The sequence below is a fragment of the Dermacentor variabilis genome, chromosome 1 (genome assembly GCF_050947875.1).
Source record: "Dermacentor variabilis isolate Ectoservices chromosome 1, ASM5094787v1, whole genome shotgun sequence".
Classification (NCBI taxonomy): domain Eukaryota; kingdom Metazoa; phylum Arthropoda; class Arachnida; order Ixodida; family Ixodidae; genus Dermacentor; species Dermacentor variabilis.
Genome location: NC_134568.1, coordinates 159,095,667 through 159,112,090, shown reverse-complemented (window position 1 = coordinate 159,112,090; position 16,424 = coordinate 159,095,667).

Sequence of the window (16,424 nt, the reverse complement as noted above, 5' to 3'; positions counted from 1 at the left end):
TCAAACCAGGCCACTTCGCAAGTGCTTGGACCTCTTGCTTTTCTGCCAAAGAGAAAGTGTTCTGCGGGACTGCCAGATGTGGCTATCTTCTTGTGGTATGGTATTTCCATGTGATATAGGGAAGCTTCTACAGAATACCTAAAGTGGCCATAGGCTGTTTGCACTGCCACTGCCCGCTGGAGCCAACATCTGGAATGCATCCCGACATTATACTCTCCATCCTACTCCATTGCTTAGATCATAGCAGAGCGGTAGCGCACACATGTTGAACAGTAGCTCACATGATGTTGGCTTTACAGATCTGCTTGTTGCTATTGCTAGCAGTTTCATCCTATGAGAATGGAGAGGGAGACAAAAACGAATGCTGAAAACAGAAAAGGCAAGGCCTTTTGCAATTTCTGGTAGGCTGCCCGAGTTAGATTGCCTTACTCCTCAATAATTATGTTGTAGCAAGCTGTTCGAGATGGTCTTTTAGTGGGTAGGAGTCCCACTTGGCAAGATCCAATCATTAATAGGAACGACGAAACTCTGCAGGCCAGTAGTGCAAGTATGTTACAGTGCGGATAAAGTCTATGACATGTCCATATAAGATGTGCTGTGGCTAATTCACTGAAGTTGCACGTGCAACAGGCCAGGCCCTGTGACTTTTTGTTAGGTCGGTCTCTGAAGGTGCGTGGGAACGCTATGACTGTGTGTAAGATTGTGAAGTGCCTCAAGAGCTTTTTCTTTTTTATATTTTTCAATGCTACACTCATACAGGAGTACTGATAAAATTTCGAAGTCGAGTTAACGTGCGAGATCGATTTATGTGGGCACACGCGCATTGTCAGCAAAATATCAATGGTGAATACAGCCAGAGTCCTTCCATGTTTTTTTAAACATGGAAGGACTCTGATACAGCTTAGAACATATTTAGTATAAGTTTTAAAGTATGTGTGCGCAGCCAACTGCTCCTCGCAACATCGACATAAAGGAAGGATTGTAAACATATTATTAACAACCAAGAAAACGCTACGTCATTAGCGCTGCCGTCGGGGCGCACCCGGCGAGCAAGTTTCTCGTCACTGCGATCGTCCCGGTGTCTTTTTTGCTTTTTCTCCCTGGTCGTGACGCTGACCTCTCCCCGCTCACGGCGGCACAAAAATCGGGTAAAATTTGTTTCCGACATGAACTAACTAATAAAGTGACTTTGAAAGTGTGCATGTTAAACGTTGCGCAATATAGTAAATAGTTGGCGTGGTTTTGACTCGCAAGCAGTCAGCACAGCCGCTGCAGCAATCGGTCGTCTCTGCGCATAGTTTCATACAATTCTCTGGGAAGCGGCTCGCCTGGCTAATGGGTTTTCTCATCGCAACCAACGGTTTCGGAAAAACTAATAGTATTGCACTTTTGAGCGACATAAATGTGCAGACTGTGTGTGATTGTGCTGATGAATATAGGTGCTTTATCACGAGCTGCGGACGGTTTCAAGGGCTGTCGGCCTCGGATCCGACGGCCAGCGAGCAGCTCGCCTGTCTTGCTCGTTCGGCAGAAGTGGTCCAAGTGTGTGCGCGCCACTGGGTGCTTAGAATGGACCCCATTGAAGAGCAGCCAGATTTGCTCGTTTCATTTCGAGCGTGCCTGGTGTAAACAAAACCTGCCGAGCTTAGAGCAGTCTGATGATCTTCCACTAGCCCCAAGCCTGATGCTATGCCGACTTTTATCCCGCCTTGTGTCCTGCTCTGGAATATGCTTCGTTCCCAAAGTGCCCTCGATGAATGGTTTGTACTACAGGTGTTCTGTGGTACTACTTGTAGCAGTGCGTACGCATATTGATAGCTGTTGCTAACCACACTTTCAGAGTCGCTGCTTTGTAGTGGATCCAATCAAAAGTGGTTGGCCACGTCTAATACGGTGGTGACTCCCGCATGCAGGAATTAGTTGCCGCTGGACGACGAAAACGAGGACAATGATGGCGTGGCATATCAGACGAACTAGCAACACGACAGTGTACAATGTGCCAACCACGACCTACTGGAACTCCAGACCTGCACAGGTATCCGGCTTCTAAGGGAGTCGCTTGCACCCACACTCGTTCAACCGTTGGCCGTTGGTGTCGCTTTTATACCCTGTTTGTATACCCTAGGCAGTGAGCGGGGGGGTCCCTCAAGGCAGATGAGGATATGGACGAGAATGGAGAGGGCATCGAACCACCCGGCACACAATGTGATGTCAATACTAGGCTGCAGAAAATGGAGGCTTTCCAGGAAAAGCTTGGCAAACAGGCGCAAGAGCTCAAAAATGAGCTAAACAGGGAGCGTGATGCACGGAAGGTAGTTGAAAAGAGACTTGAAGCAGCCGAGGAAAAGCTGAACAGGGCCGCAATTGTGAACGAGAATGTGCGCGACAATGGAACGCAGACTTCCGACGCGACAGGCGAGGGAGTGTCGCCAGGGTACGTGGAATTCGTGCAGCGTGGTGAAGGGTTACCTGGAAAGAGCGGCAGCTACCTCAAGGCCGCCGCGCGGAAAAAGCAGGAGCCCAGGGGACAATGCCACTTGTCGAGTTCGAATCGCGAAAAAGAACAAAGGGAAGCAGGGAGAGGTAGGATAGTGAAAAGGTGATTATCGCCGGCGACTCAAACATGGCTAGTTGCTCAAAAGCGATTGTCGAGAGGGTTAAAGGCGATAAAAAAGTGGCGGTAGGGACATTTCCAGGGCGGACACTGGGTTCTGTCATGGAGCGAGCAAAAGAAAAGCTCGCGGAAAATGCCCATGTGCGCAACCTTGTCATAGCAGCACGTGCGCTAAATGACGTCCTGAACAGGAAAGAGACAGGACTAGCCCAGAGCTTGGCGAAGGGGTGGACGACTTGCGCGAGCTATCCCCTCAGGTGCAGATCGTGGTGTGCACGGTGCCGGAAGTGCCTGTATGTGACAGTCACGTACAAAGAGCCGTTATGGCTGCTAATGAGGCAATATGGAAAATGAGCCGAGAGAAAGGCTTGGAGGTGGTCGCAGCAAACAGGGAAGTGAGAAAGTGTGGTGGTTTTAAACGAGACGGGATCCACTTCAATTACAGGCTGGCAGCAGAAGTGGGCTGGCGAATTGGTGGTCGCGCTGTTGCTTTTTTAGGGGGTCCGCGGGCGTTCAGGAGGCCAGAGTAGGTAGTAATGAAGAAGGTCCCCTAGGGGAACCTGAGAAGCGCGTCACCGTCGATAACAGAAAAAGGAGGAAAGCAAGAAAGAGAGCTCGCCATGCAATAGGCTACATAAACATGCAGGGCGACAGAAGAAATGAAAATTGGGCAGAGATTCAGGAGCAGTTAAATAGAGAACAAATAGGGGTGTATGCGGTTACAGAAACGCACCTTAGAGACTCGGAAGAGCCGCCAGTTATTGAGAATTGTGGTTGGGAAGGGGTGCAGCAGAATTAAGTCTGAAAGAAAGGGAGGGGGAGTCGGAATGCTCATCCATCAGGGAGCCAAATGGAAAAGAGTAAATTCAAAATGTTAATAGCATCTTTGGTTATCAGGTACAATGAGTGGGGGGAAAAAAATCTTGTCTGGGTGTTACGTATTTGTGGACCGGAAATAATTGCACAGAGAAGAATAAAGAGTTAGTGGAATGCATAAGCGCTGATATTAAGGGTTTCGCGAATGGTGCTGAAATTGTCCTATTAGGTGACATGAATGCCCACATACAGCTATACCGACAACAACGGGAAGTCAATGCTAGACCTTTGTTAGCAACATACCCTTGTTATCGTGAGTGTGATGTGAGCCTAAGTGTGAGCCTAAGTGTGATGGGCAGGTCACGTGGGAAGTGGGAAACCGGCACTCGACCATTGATTACAGCAGGCACGTACCCAGCATTTCTTTTCCGGGCGGGGCCCAACCCAAGGCAACTTTTCCATGCAAATGAGGGGGGGGGGGTACCTTTACTAGTACAAATGTGAATGACTCCCACCATTCGCCATAAAAACTCATAAACCCACAAAAGAGAAATGAAATACGGTGTATTTTACAGGTACGCCTGTGCGATATACTCTCCTTTACTTGGCAAATAAAGAACCACGTCAAACGAACTCGCGCGAGAAGAACGCTGCCAAGAACAAGTAAAGAAGCCCCGAGAGTGTAAAGTAACGATAACTTTAGTAGAATAGAACTAAAAAAAAAAAAAAAAACAGCAGTTGACAACAAAGGCACACGGACTGCGCGGAGTTGTGTTACTCCGCCTACCAATCACAGCAGCAAACAAAATCGTCGTCATGCGGCCTTTTCAAAATGGCGTCGTACTTGATACCTCCGGAGCGTCTGCTGTTCTTGAAGAGTCTTTTCATCGGCGGAAGCAATGAGTTGTGCAGCAGACATAGACAAAATGTAAGGAGTCTGAGCATTTCACTCTTCAAAAGTCTGCGGTGAAGTTCATTTCACTGCTGAACCCGTTTTACTCATGAAACTTCGCTGCCAACTGAAGTGAAACTTCACAACAAATAGCTGTAGCGAAGCAAGCATGTTATTTCAGTTCAATAAAGAATTAGGCATTCGCCATTCCACTATAATAAGCGAGGTGAAAGGCATAAAATCGTTGTAGTTACCGCCATATTTGGGTAACAGAAAAAGTTATTTGCGGCCTCGCGGAGGAACAGTGGCTGGCGGTTATGAGGGTGTTGGCGGGGCTTCATTGCAGACTTAAGTTGTATCCGATAGCTCGAAGAATTATGCAGAATATATATATATATATATATATATATATATATATATATATATATATATATATATTCGTGGAACAATTACAGTTCTTTTGGTTCCCTCGTTTACTGCTCTGACAGAAGTGCCACAACCGACTCGTATTGTTATTTGAGAAGTTCCGTAACAATGCGTGGCCGCCAGTCGCGTACAGCCACATATGGCACAGGGAGCTGCGATTCTACACGTACTGCGCCCACCGCGAAAGGTTAGAAAAACACCTACATAAGCACAACAGAGAAGCGGCTACGTTAGGCGGCTCGAATGATAACTGTAGAAGCGTCATTAACATACGGAATTATCCTCTACTTCCGACGGCGTTATCACTATTTCCTCTTTAAATAAAAGGTGTTGATTCATAAATGTTTCCACAAACAACGGTTATAAATATGGTAATTTTCGCTTTTCTTTCCTGTTTGGCTGTTGCCTTGGCTCTCTCCCTTGGTAGATCGCTTAATTTGTCAGCTCCTTCCTACTCTTGTTTCCAGTTGCCAATTTTGCACGAAAATGCTGTACAATTAGGGAAAACCAGACGAGGTAACGGGTGACAGTCATATTGCTTAAGGATTTAACGGTTATTGCAAGGTTTGACGATGGACGCTGTCTCGCATTATTTTATTTTCCACCTTGTCTAACCCATATCACGGGTATATGGTTTCGAGGATCTCTCAGCGTCTCGGCGAGCCGTCCACTCTAGAAAATAATGAAACTAAAAGTTTAACGCAATTGGCATTTCCTCTGGTCGCAACTCGTTCCACGTGCATACAGACCAGCTGACTACGAACTGATTACATATCGTGGTCCCTGGATCACTGTAAACGAAGAAGGTTGAACTAAGAAGCAACAACGATAATCGTGACCATTGAATAGACGGCGACAGCTGAATGCATCTCGAGTTAATCGCGCGGGCACCGAATTGATGAGGAAACTGGCCTTCACATCCCTGGAGACGCCGATAACTACTGCCATCCAAAAGGAGTGAAAAAGGCAGCGAAATGTTGACCGCCGAATAACTGTCAAGTCTCAACATTGAGTTGGCGGCGCTTTAGGAAAGATTGTGAGAAGTGGGTGGCGTGGGCGGGGAGGGGGGGGGAGGTATGCGTCTTAATTTCGGGGGGGGGGGGGGCGACCCCTCCCCCCCTTCGGTACGTGCCTGGATTACTGTCTGATGACAGAAGAAATTCATGATAAGTTGAGAGAAATGGTCATTGAAGAGGAAGGGTATAGTAGCATATGGAGTGACCATAAACGCATCATTTAAAACATGGGATATGTACTTGGGAAAGAGAGCAAGGAGCGCAAAATGGGCAGTCCAAATTTGAAGGCTGAACAGATAGCTAATAAAGTCACTAGAGTCGAGGAAGAAATTGGCAAATGGCCAAGTAAAGAGTGGGAAAATAGTCAGCTTCTAAGTGTAATAACGACAGAAATACGGAAAGAGAAACATGTTCGTTGGAAAGGAAACAAGATACTGAAAAGCTGGTGGAACAGTGAGATACGAGAAGCGATCGCCGAACGACAGAAAGCATCTCGAGAGCACAGGCAAGCAAAGAAGGCGCAGTTGCCACAGGATGAAGTAGCCGGTGTTGGGAACTCTGCGCTGACGCCCGTTGTTGCACCTGGGTCGCAAGCCCCAAGGGTAGCGTTGGCCTGGCGGCCTGGGGTACAACTGGAAGCATTCGAAGGTCCCGGCAAAGCATGAGTCGACTGGTAACAACAACTTGTTTATTCAAGCATAGCATAAGAGCGGGCGGTCAGGTCGACCGAAGTAGAGAGACGGGAGTGCACGTTACTCAACAGAAGAAATCGGAGCCTCTCTTGGCGTCCGGGGGCAGCTGCTTTTATACTCTCGCAGTTGAGGGCAAGAAGGAACGCCCCTAAAGACGCGCACGTGACTGTGCCGCTCGGGCACGTTGGGATGAGAAGGTGGCGCAGCCGCCGGGCCGGCGCCGCTCGGGCACGTTGGGATGAGAAGGTGGCGCAGCCGTCGGGCCGGCGCCGCTCGGCACGTTGGGATGAGAAGGTGGCGCAGCCGCCGGGCCGGCGCCGCTCGGGCACGTTGGGATGAGAAGGTGGCGCAGCCGTCGGGCCGGCGCCGCTCGGCACGTTGGGATGAGAAGGTGGCGCAGCCGCCGGGCCGGCGCCGCTCGGCACGTTGGGATGAGTAGGTGACGCATCCGCCGGGCCGGCGCCGAACAGACCTCCTCGCTTCACAGTTGGGGGAGCTCCTCTCCCCGGCTGCCGCGCTTCGACAAGCGTGGGCACCAACATGCACATACACACACACACACGCACACGAAGACACGTGGCATTGGAACATGCCTGGACGCGCTTGGCGGGGAGGCGTAGCGGCGGCGCCGAACGGGCCAAAATGTCTGCCGCTTTGAACGAAGCCCCGGCGTCCGTTGCATCCGCGCCGGCTTTACCGCGCGTCCTAGGCGAAACGTAACAGACCGCCCCGCCGGGGGAAGGAGATCCCGATGGTCAGGGGACTGCATCCGCTGTCCGGAGGGATGTCGCTCGATGATGCTCATAACCGAAGTCGGGCGTCCCTCGACGTTTCTTGAGCGCAGCGCACAGAGAAGGCCTCGTTCTCTCGTTCAGGTTCGCACAGGACACTGCAAAGTGACTTCGGGAGAGTTCACATTTTTGTTCTCGTTCCCGGCAAGCGTTAGAACTACGCTGAAACTCAACCGCTCAGTCAGCAAGCACGGCACAACCCTCACTAAGCCCTGCCAGGCTCTTTCCCCTTCTATACCACTGCCTAGTTCCTTACAGTAGTCTAGCAGCACTCAGAACGCGTCCACAAATTGGAAAATTGCACTAGTAAGCACGTCATCACTTTGAAACACTAAACAAAAGCAATATGCTAAAAATCCTGCCTCAGGAAGAAAAACATCAGTAACAAACAATTTTGAGGCTGATTCCTACGTTAGGGGCTTCGACTTAAGCCATCGGCGTTACCGTTGAGACTCCCCTTTTTGTAACGCACCTCAAAGGAATATTGTTGCAAAGCGAGGCTCCAGCGCAGGAGGCGGCCATTTTTGGGAGAGATGGTCTGCAGCCATTGGAGAGGGCAATGATCCGTCTCAATGATAAACCTCGAGCCGGCTAGATAGCATGACAATTTCTGAACGGCCCACACGAGACACGCACACTCTTTCTCGGTGGCGCTGTACGCCTGCTCACGACTGGTCAGCTTACGACTAGCATACAGGACGGGGTGTTCTACTTCTTCATTTTCCCGTTGGCACAGTACAACGCCCATGCCTCGCTCACTAGCATCGCACTGAACAACGAACCCTTTTGTATAGTCTGGCGATCGTAGCACAGGCTGGCTTGTTAGGGCACTCTTTAGGGCGCTAAAAGCTCTTTCCTTTGTCTCGTCCCATACGACTGTTTGCGGCTCTGTCTTTCTTAGAGCACCCGTCAGGGGAGCCGCGATATCAGAGTACCTGGGGATGTACCTCTGATAGTAGCCGGCGACACCTAAGAACGACCGAATATCGGTCTTCGTGCGCGGTTGCGGGAAGTCTCGCACAGCGGCCACCTTTATTTCAGAGGGGCGGCGACGACCCTGACCAATCACGTGACCGAGGTAGACAACCTCGGCCTGTGCTAACTGGCACTTGGGAGCCTTGACTGTCAAGCCCGCATCGCGCAGGCGGGTTAGCACTGCCCGCAAGTGGGCCATATGCTCAGACCAGGATGCGGAGAATATCGCTACGTCGTCTAGATACGGTAAAGCGAATTCTTGCTGTCCCCGCAACACTTTATCCATGAGGCTTGAAAAGCAGTATGGCGCGTTCTTCAAACCAAAATTCAACACTTTAGGACGGAATGTTCCCATTGGTGAAATGAACGCCGCATACCTACTAGCCTCTTCTGTAAGTGGAACCTGCCAATAACCCCTGACAAGATCTAGGGTGGAAATAAACTGAGCGCTACTAACTTTCTCAAGGCGCTCCTCGATGTTAGGGATCGGATAAATTTGATCTTTAGTGATGGAATTAAGCCTGCGGTAGTCTACGCAAGGACGAGGTTCCTTGCCCGGTACCTCAACTAAAATCAAAGGGGAGGTATAATCCCTCTCACCTGCCTCAATAACACCGAGCTGTAGCATTTTCTTTACCTCAGCCTCCATAATATCGCTCTGGCGGGGTGACACCCGGTACGCCTTGGATCGTACTGGCTCTGGGGAGGTAAGTTCTATATCATGAGTAAGGACAGAAGTCCTACCAGGCCTCTCAGAGAACAGACCTTGAAACTCTTGTAAGAGCTGGTGTAGTTCGGTTTTCTGCTCAGGCGACAGCGATGCTCTACTGATTAAGTCACTAATGACTTGACCGGTGTCTTCCCTGTTCGTCACTGAGCCTAGTCCCGGAAGCTCGACCGGAAGCTCTTCAGGAACGTTTACCATCATGCACACCACTGCTTCCCTTTGTCTATAAGGTTTGAGCAGATTACAGTGGTAAACTTGCTGTGCTTTCCGCTTTCCTGGCAGACTCACCACGTAGTTAACGTCCGACAGTTTCTGAGCAATTCGTGCTGGGCCCTCCCACTGCACGTCTAGTTTGTTGTTTAGCGATGTGCGCAATATCATGACCTCATCGCCCACCTCAAAACGACGGGCCCTGGCTGTCCGATCATAATAAACCTTGGCCCTCTGCTGGGCCTTTGCCATTGCTTCACCTGACAACTCCTGTGCCCTTCTTAAGCGTTCGAGGAGCTTAAGCACGTACTCCACCACGACTGCGTCGTCGCCCCTGCCTTCCCACGATTCTCGAAGCACGCGAAGCGGAGATCGCAGCGAGCGACCGTACACCAGCTCAGCTGGCGAAAACCCCGTAGCCGCATGCGGCGCGGTCCGTAATGCAAACATCACCCCAGGCAGACACAGCTCCCAGTCAGTTTGATGTTCAAAACACAATGCTCTCAACACGCGCTTCATGACGGAGTGGAGCTTCTCAACGGAATTCGACTGTGGGTGGTACACTGAGCTGTGTAACAGCTTTACCCCACACCTTTCGAGAAAAGTTGTCGTCAAAGCGCTAGTAAACACTGTGCCCTGATCTGATTGGATTTCCGCAGGAAAACCAACTCGCGCAAATATGGACAGTAGTGCATTGACTATCTCAACTGAGCTGAGTTCTTTAAGCGGCACTGCTTCAGGGAACTTTGTCGCTGGGCAGATCACAGTCAAAATGTGTCTGTACCCCGTGGCTGTTACCGGCAGAGGTCCCACTGTATCAATAACGAGCCGTCTAAAAGGCTCCGTAATGATAGGTACCAATCTCAACGGCGCCCTCGATTTGTCCCCTGGTTTGCCCATGCGCTGACAGGTGTCACATGTCCTCACGAAATGGTCTGCGTCCCGAAAACACCCTGGCCAATAGTACTCTTGCAAGAGACGGTCCTTAGTTTTCTTAACTCCTAGGTGTCCGGACCATGAACCCCCGTGCGACAAGCGCAACAGATCCTCACGATAGCATTGAGGCACGATCAGCTGATCGAACTCCACTCCCCTGCGGTCTAGATACTTCCGGTACAGGACCCCACCTCTTTCCACAAAGCGAGCATTTTTCTTGGCGATGCCTTCCTTGACAATGCAGCGTATGTTTTCTAGGCTGCCATCCTTCTTTTGCTCGGCTATCAAAGCCGACCGGCTGACTTTTAGCAACCTATTAAGTCCGTCTGACGTAGGCGCGATGAGCAAATCTGTAGATAGCTCTTCTAACTTTCCCGTGTCGGGCATTTCCTCTCCAGTATCTGGCGCCTTCAACGCTACAGGCTCAATTTTATTCAGTTCGGGCGTGCTCTGAATATCGGCTTGCTGCGCCTCTGACCCTTTCTCATTGTTCGACAACGTCGGCGCCGCAACTACCGCCTTTGCAGCGAGCTCCCGAACCTTCGATCTGGTTAAGGCCTGAACGCTAGCCTCACCAAACAAAAGCCCCTTCTCGCGCAGGAGGTGATCGGACCTGTTCGAAAATAGGTACGGGTACTGGGGGGGCAGCATAGATGACACTGCGGCCTCCGTCTCAAGCGCTCCGAATGGTCCTTCAATAAGCACTTTTGCTACGGGCAGACACACGCTATGAGCTTCCACGGCTTGCTTGATCCATGCGCACTCGCCCGTGAACATATCGGGTTCTACGTAGGAGGGGTGAACTACATCCATTGTAGCTGCGGAATCGCGAAGCACTCGGCACTCTTTCCCGTTCACGAGGAGGTCTCGCATGTAAGGCTCGAGAAGCTTCATGTTCTCGTCAGTGCTGCATAATGACAAAAACACAACTTTTGTTTTTGTTTCTGGACACTGCGCCGAAAGTGACCCGGCTTCTGGCACGTATAACAAACGCGCGCTTGCCTCGTCTCGAACCGCTTTCTGCGTTCGGCTTCGGCTGCCGCCGTCTCCTTAGGTTCGGTCGCACTGCTTTCACTCGCATCCGCACTACGTGTGTTCCCCTTTGCTCTCATGGGCGTGAACTTCGGCCTCTCAAACTTCGAGCCAAATTCACCCTTTTGACCGTCCTTAGCTCCGCGAGCCCGACGCGTCACAAACTCCTCGGCTAGCTCAGCGGCTTTAGCCACCGTACAAACGTCTGGCCTATCCAAGACCCAGTACCGCACGTTCTCAGGTAACCGACTATAAAACTGTTCTAGCCCGAAACACTGCAGAACTTTCTCGTGGTCACCAAACGCTTTCTCTTCTTTGAGCCACTCCTGCATGTTTGACATAAGCCTGTACGCAAACTCTGTGTATGACTCACTTCTGCCTTTCTCATTTTCCCGAAACTTCCGACGGAACGCCTCCGCTGACAGCCTGTACTTCTTTAGCAGACTCGATTTCACTTTGTCGAAATCCTCTGCCTCCTCTCTATTCAAGCGAGCGACTACGTCGGCCGCCTCGCCGGGTAACAAAGTGAGCAAGCGCTGTGGCCACGTTTCCCGAGAGAACCCCTGCTTCTCGCACGTTCGCTCGAAGTTAACCAGGAACAAACCAATGTCCTCTCCAAGCTTAAACGGCCGCATCAGGTCAGTCATTTTGAACAATACGCGTTCTCCTGCACCGTGTGCCTGACTTCCATTACGAGCGCGTTCCATCTCTACCTCGAGACGCTTCATTTCCAAAGCGTGTTGACGCTCTTCTTTTTCTTTCTCTTTTTGTTCTTTAAAGGGCCCCTGAAACGGTTCGGACAAATTTTGTAGACGCGTAGGGTACAGCTTAAGTAGAACATCCGCACCACAATTTAGGTGAAGCGTTACGTATTAATGGAGCTACAAGCGATTAGAAGCTACCCTCCTCCCTAGCCATGCTTTTCCTCCTCAACTCGTTCGCCGAGCGAGTAGGGCTAAGCTCCGCCTTCACTGGTTCAACGTCACGATGCGACGTCACATCGTCCACTTCCGGTTGCTTTGGAGCCCGCCCCCGCCCGCGCGAGACCGCTCCACTAGCCGTTTGGCCGTCGACCCCAAGCGAGAGCTATCGAAGCAGCGTGCGTTGCGAGCATCTGTCGTAGCGCCGAACGTGTCTTGTATTCCGGTAACCACAGGCAAGGTGGTCATTTCGGCAAATGACTGCAGGCATAAACTCAAGCTGATGAAGGAACTTTAGCGTAGACGTACGTGAGCGGCCTGATCGGTCTGCACGGTCCACACACTTGTTGGTGCAGCGCTTAACCAGCCAAAGAAAGCGCTGATATTGCTCTAACCAAGTGTAAAACATTTTAAATATTTATAGAAACAACGTGTTCATGATTACACTCTTGCGAAAAATACACACCAGCACCAAAGAAGAATACACTTCGTTGCTGCTAATGTGTACGGTTGCGCTCTGTGCCACCAGGTGGCTGCACCGTGCAGACCATTCGCATTTGCCCTTCTGCTCATCTCATGGCTCATCCCGTTACGGCAAAGTCAAGCGGCCAGACTCTGTCCCCTTGCGCTTGCGTTTTCCCTAATACCGGACTCGGGAAACGCTATTGCGTTAGTAATCTTCCGGTGTAAAGTGACGGCCACAAACGCGCAAATCCTGGCGCCGATCGGATAGCGGCAGTCCGATGCGCAGCAGCCAGTTCGCTCGTACGCTGCCTTGCAGAGGGACACGATGTCGCAGCTTGACATATTGCCAGTCGCTACGTTTGCAGTCCACAAGGCAACAAAGTCGAATCATAGTGCTCGCGAAAAGACTGAGACCGACTCTGACCGCGGGGCTCTCTTCAAAATGGAGTACGTTGTAACACAAGCAGACGACACATGCTGTGTGCCGGAAGTGTTTAAGTGTACTGAAAAATTATTCTTGTGCATTCTCTTTATGTTACTTTCTTTTCATAAAAACAAATTAACTAACATTCCAACAATTACGAAGATCATTTGTTTACCATAAAGTTGGAAAAACTATCGATCACGCGCCCTTGTCAGCCAATCGGATAGCTCTCCCCACTGACGTCATATGGGTGATTTCGGTCATATGGGTATGGGCGGCTTAAAATTCCGCCGAGCAGTGCGCTGCGATCGGCAGCGATGTGCATATTTAAAACCTTATAATAAATTACACGCTTTACGCAGAGCACTTAGATGTGTCAATTAATGATCAGAAGGACCTACTCTAACGACTCAATACGTTTGTAGAAAATCGTCAAAAGCGTTTCAGGGTCCCTTTAAGTTCGCGCTCCTGTCTTTTTGCAGTCTCCCTCTCCTCAATGGTCTCAAGGCATTCCGACAGCTCGTCATCCTCAGCTTCTAACTCAAGAATAGCCCTCAGCAGTTCTGGTTTTCTGAGTTTGTCTGAGACATCCAGACCCAACTCTCTTGCAAGCTCCAGCAATTTCGGTTTGCGCAACGACTTCAAATCCATGGCTGCTCTGAATGCTGCTTTCTCTACTGCCTCCTATTGTCTTGCCGCAAACTAACCCGGCAGCAACGACAACCACAATTACCAGCTCTGTTTCTGACACTAACAAAAGCCTGGCAAAACTCAGAAGAAGAAAGTCCCGCACTCACCAAACCTCGCAGCCAAGAATTCAGCGCAGTCGTTCCGCTGCAGGCAACCAGTCATCACACAGGGCTCGTTGCACTGCTCCCGGATGGTCGATGTGCTGCTCAGCATACAGTCAACTGCATATCTTCGCTGCTGGCCTCCGTTGTCGCGATCTCACCGCTGGCAGACAGTTGTTGGGAACTCGGCGCTGACGCCCGTTGTTGCACCTGGGTCGCAAGCCCCAAGGGTAGCGTTGGCCTGGCGGCCTGGGGTACAACTGGAAGCATTCGAAGGTCCCGGCAAAGCATGAGTCGACTGGTAACAGAACAACTTGTTTATTCAAGCACAGCATAAGAGCGGGCGGTCAGGTCGACCGAAGTAGAGAGACGGGAGTGCACGTTACTCAACAGAAGAAATCGGAGCCTCTCTTGGCGTCCGGGGGCAGCTGCTTTTATACTCTCGCAGTTGAGGGCAAGAAGGAACGCCCCTAAAGACGCGCACGTGACTGTGCCGCTCTGGCACGTTGGGATGAGAAGGTGGCGCAGCCGCCGGGCCGGCGCCGCTCGGGCACGTTGGGATGAGAAGGTGGCGCAGCCGCCGGGCCGGCGCCGCTCGGGCACGTTGGGATGAGAAGGTGGCGCAGCCGTCGGGCCGGCGCCGCTCGGGCACGTTGGGATGAGAAGGTGGCGCAGCCGTCGGGCCGGCGCCGCTCGGCACGTTGGGATGAGAAGGTGGCGCAGCCGCCGGGCCGGCGCCGCTCGGCACGTTGGGATGAGTAGGTGACGCATCCGCCGGGCCGGCGCCGAACAGACCTCCTCGCTTCACAGTTGGGGGAGCTCCTCTCCCCGGCTGCCGCGCTTCGACAAGCGTGGGCACCAACATGCACATACACACACACACGCACACGAAGACACGTGGCATTGGAACATGCCTGGACGCGCTTGGCGGGGAGGCGTAGCGGCGGCGCCGAACGGGCCAAAATGTCTGCCGCTTTGAACGAAGCCCCGGCGTCCGTTGCATCCGCGCCGGCTTTACCGCGCGTCGTAGGCGAAACGTAACACCGGTAAATTGGAAATATACCGGGAGAAAAAGTCTATTGTTCAAATACTGGTGCAAGCAAAATTAAAAGGTGAAAGTGAACGTTGGTTGTCAGAAATACGTGAGAAAAAGAAGGCCGCACCTAGAATATTTTGGAACCACATAAAATTATTAGACAGGAAGTCAACAACAATACAACAACATATCCTAGGCGAATATGGAAACAGACTGGAAGGAGAAGCGGCAATAAATAACATCCGAAAAATAACAGCCGAATCTTTCCAAGGCAATGACAAGGTTGTATTTGAAGAACAAAAGAGCATGAAAGAGACCCTGGTGGAAAAGGGGCTGGTGCTGACAAATTTCAACTGGAAGAAAGCCGAAGAGAAAATTCCTAAGCGCACAGCCACAGGGATAGACGAGGTTCCCGTTAGGCTGATTAATTAACTAGGACCAAAAAGTCTGGAAGCTCTGGTGAAAGCAGTGTAAAAAACTTCAAAAGATAGACGAATACCAGAGAGTTAGCGACAAAGTAGAATGAATTTAATTTATAAAGGTAAGGGGGAGAGAGATAAAATTCACTCGTATAGACCCTTGACCATTATATCGGTAGTATACAGACTAGCAATGCAGGCAATCAAATTAAACCTTCAAGCATGGGCAGATAATAATGGCATTTTGGGAGAACTTCAGAATGGCTTCAGAATAGTAGGCGTTTGGATGTAAACTTGTTTGTTCTTACCCAGTGTATTGAAATATCAAATTTAGAAAACAGACCGTTATATGTGGCCTTTTTAGACATTACAGGAGCCTATGACAACGTAGACCGCAACATTTTGTGGCATATTCTGGAAGGGGAAGGCTTAGGTGACGATTTTCTGCAGCTTTTGAGAGATTTACGTAGAAAATACCCTTTGCGTTGAATGGGAAGGGATGAGGAGCGAGGAGGAAGTTCATATCAACAAGGGACTGAAGCAGGGGTGTCCTTTATCCCCGCTGCTGTTTATGATGTACATGGTGAGGATGGAGAGGGCGCTAGAAGGAAGTAATATCGGCTTTAATCTGTCGTACAAACAGGCGGGTACAGTAGTAGAGCAGCAGCTTCCAGGTTTATTTTATGCGGACGACATTGTGTTGCTAGCTAACAAGCAAAGTGATCTGCAATGTCTGGCTAATATCTGTGGACAGGAAGGCAACAATTTAGGTTTGAAATTTAGTGTTAGAAAATCAGGTGTTACGGTATTCAGTGAAAACAGTGAATAGACAGTGGAGATACAGGACCAGGAAATACCTCGGGTAACAGAATATAAAAACCTTGATATATGGATAAACGAAGGCAATAGATATATGGAAACACAGGAAAAAATATTAGTGAAGGGGAAGAGAAATGTAGTCATAATGGAAGCACAGAGCGCTATGGGGATACGATAGGTACGAGGTCCTCCGAGGTATGTGGAAAGGTGTAATGGTTCCAGGACTTACTTTTGGAAATGCAATTGTTCGCTTTAAATCAGGTGTACAATATATCGGGACTCGATGGGAACCAGAGGTCAGTGGGTCGCCTCGCATTGGGCTCTCACGGGAAGACTACAAAAGGAGCTGTGCAGGGTGATATTGGCTGGACTAGTTTTGAAGTGAGGGAAGCTCGCAGTAAAATTGAGTATGAAGAATGACTG